Source organism: Triticum aestivum, chromosome 1B, assembly GCF_018294505.1.
Source record: "Triticum aestivum cultivar Chinese Spring chromosome 1B, IWGSC CS RefSeq v2.1, whole genome shotgun sequence".
Lineage (NCBI taxonomy): Eukaryota > Viridiplantae > Streptophyta > Magnoliopsida > Poales > Poaceae > Triticum > Triticum aestivum.
In genome coordinates this window covers 664807471-664811188 of record NC_057795.1, presented here as the reverse complement: position 1 = coordinate 664811188, position 3718 = coordinate 664807471, and positions in this window count along the sequence as shown.

Here is a 3718-nt window from a genome sequence, read left to right as displayed (position 1 = left end):
ATGCGGGGTTCTTGTTAGGGACAAGATCCCGATCAGCATCCAGCAATGGTATAAGCCTAAGGAGGAAGACCCTGAGGTGTCTTATGTCAATAATATGCAGAAAGAAGATCTTTGGACTCAGCTGAAGGCAAATTGCACCCTACCGCCAGAGGAGGATCCAGAGAAGCCAGTTAAAGAGCAATTAATCAAGTCTTGTGCTCTTAAGAAGATGGCAACCCTATTCAGGAGATGGAGGAAAGAGCTGAACAAGTTTGTCGACAAAAAAGAGACACCAGAATTCATCGGCAAATATGAGAAGATCAAAGATCACTGGCCCGCATTTGTGGCCCACAAGACATCGGAAAAGAGTAAGAAGATGTCGGCGACAAACAAGCAAAATGCTGCGAAGAAGAAGCTTCACCATCGCACGGGGTCAGGTGGCTACCTCAAAGCCCGGCCTAAGTGGTCCAAGGTTGAGAATGATCTGCTTGAAAAAGGGATCGAACCAGAGACAATGTACTGGCCAGACCGTTGCCGGACTTGGTTCTTCGGGGCTGGCGGAACCTTGGACCCTGTATCAGGGAATCGCCATTGGACGAACGAGCAACTGCAAATACCAGTCAAGAACCTTCGACACTATATCAATGCAGCGCGGCGAGGGACGTTCGTTCCAGACAGGGAGAAGGACGAGCTCACAATGGCCCTCGGGAATCCTGAGCACCCTGGACGGACACGAGGCACGCCAGGCTCCATTCCGTGGAAGGTTGGTTTTGCGGACGTAGGGGGTTACAAAACCCATGAGAGGAGGAAGAAACTGGAGCAGGGCCAACTGCAGGCGCTACACGAAAGGGTAATGGGGCGAGAGGAATGAGAAGAGGAACGAGAAGCAGCAGATCGCAGCAAACGACCTGCCGAAGCTTCCCCCGAAGCTACCCCGCCATATCAGTGGAGAAGGAGCGTGGCTTCCACCGAGCTGCTTCAGCCGGAGCATGTCTTGACGGCTCCTGCCAGCTATCCCGTGGATGCTATCACGGAGTCTCAAAATTGCCACATTATGACGCGATGGATGAATTTGAAGGTCAAGGCGGCTGTTGGCTCTATTTATCCTACTGGACCCGGCGCAACTTATCACTGCCGGCCGATTCCAGAAGGATATGCTAGGGTGATGGTGGATGAAATAACAGAGGGATTTGAGGACCTCCTTCTTGACCACCCTACCGGTGAAGGGGAGACTAGGCTGAGTTCTGCTCTGAAGACTCCATGCCTATGGCGGAAGGAGCTCATCAACCTTCCGAACTGGACGCCTCCGCCTCCTCCTCCTCCTCCGGCGAGTCAGGGCACTCCGCCTCCTCCACCGCCTCCTCCTCTGGCGAGTGACGATCAGGGCACGCGTGGTGGCACTCCGCCTCCTTCTCCAGCGCGTGGCGACACTCCGCCTCCTTCTCCGCCTGTGCCGGCGCGCCCGAGCAGCCAGCAGCCTCCTCCTTCTCCGCCTCGCCAGCAAGGGCGGAAGAGACACGCCGCCGCCCCGGCTGCTCTGGCGCGTCTTAGTCCTTCTCCTCCACCTCGTAAGCAAGCACGAAAGAAGACAGACGCCGCAGCCACTCCGTTTGCTCCGGCGTCTAGCAACACAACCAGAGGAGGGAGGCAATACAGATACGGTCCACCTCTCAAGCCTCTAGAGAAGTTACCATAGGAGAGGACCGAGGAGGAAAACGATACGATCATGCAGACCCACGTGAAGGAGTTCTTTGAAGGGGTGAAAGCAAAGAGACATCCACCTCCGGAGGAGAAGGTAGATCTGGTGAAAGCAAAGCGCACTCTCGATGCCCTAAGGAAGCCGGCAAAGTCTCCACCGAGAACCAACTATGACCGCATTACTGAACAGACATATCTCCAAGCGGAGCGGTCGGGAAGTACTGTCAGACATCAAAGGTTAAGAGAACGAGAAGCTGCGAAAAAAGTTGCCCAGCTCGGCGAACAAGCAAATCAATCGTGCCCCCCGCTCAATGTGTCTAGCGGCAACATCGTCGCTAATGCTCCGGGGATCGTGCCCGGTTATGGCAATCTACAAGATTACCTGCTTGACGATCAACTTCCTAATTTCATGGAGGTGGACGAACACAGATACGAGTACGGGAAGCCTCTCATCAAAGATGAAAAATCTCTAACAACGATGATGCGAAGATTCCATAATTGGTACATGAAAACCTGCAGAGAATCTGGGGGGGACGAATAGTTTGTATCTGCACATTAAAGAGGAGCACGACCTCATTGGAACTGATCTGTTGTGTGTTCCATTTGAGGAGTTCTTCGCGTTCTTCAATCAAAAGGCCCTCGATAAATTAACGGTCTTTTTCTACTGTCTGTAAGTACTATTTCTGTCATTAAGTCTCTATATATAGCTCGGCTCTTTCATTGCATGTATTTATAATCTATCATCCTCACTATATTATGCAGATTGAAGATCGTCGAGTGCAGAAAACAAGAAATCTATGATATTGGGTTCATTAACACAAATATCATAGATGATAATCAGATTAAAAAGCACGTCGACGATGCCGAGGCCAACTTGCTACAATCGTTGATCAAAAATCAAAACAAAGATACCATACTCTTTCCTTACAACGGCGAGTGAGTGTTACTGTCGTGTGCATATTCGGTTTCCCTTATTACTCGAGCGAGGTTATAGTAATGTAATTGATGAGTTATGCATGTGTGCGCAGTTTCCACTATATTCTTCTGGAGATTAAGCTTGAGCGGGGACTAGTAACCGTCTTAGACTCGAGACGGAAAGATCCCGAAACCTATGCGGACATGACTGAATTGCTCAACAAGTAAGTTCAATCAATCATTATCGCACCATATCGGCAACTTTTTATTCATTTCCTGATATCTCAAGTAATAATAATTATTTTCTTTGTCTTGCAGGGTTTGGAAACAATTCACTGTAGAAGCTCTGGGACTGCCGAAGGAGCTGCGATATACATACCCGAAAGTAAGTACTACTGGCTAGCTAGTTGCGTGCATCTCCCGTTGATTCTATAGCTATACTTTCATCAATGTCATTTATAATGCTTCATTATCAGTTTGATTGACCTCTATTTCTTGTAAAGTGCTTGTGGCAGGAACAAGGGAATGATTTCTGTGGATACTACATGTGCGAGTTCATCCACAACGCGACTTTGAAAAATAAGCGGGGCTACTCTAAAAGACAATATGAAGTGCGTAAGCAATAATATTCACAATTTCATTTTATTACACCATCATTTATGTTGAGTATCATTCATATATATGTATTAATTAACCCACTTCTTCAAATTAGACGTGGCAGATGCGGAATGAACTCCTACAACCAGATCGCATGAAAGCAATTCAAGAGGAATTGGCGGGATTCTTTCTTGACCACGTCATCAATAAAGGCAGAGAATACCATGTGGAAGTTGATTTTAATTGCTAGGAGATTGTAATTAAGAGATCTTACATATTGTACATGTATGTAGCCAGTAGCGTCGGATAGATAATACGAAAACTTATTGTTCGACCAATCTCTCGGAGAAGGAGAGGTCCATCGATCACTTCTCTCGGTATGCATGACGAACTTCTGTACTTAATGGTTCCCTTCATTTTCTTACTAGCTACCGTGTCGAGGGCCTCTCTATGTATAGTACGTAGCGTCGACCAAGCACGGACATAAGAGAGAACACTTCTCTCTATTAATTAATTAGCTAGCTAACAC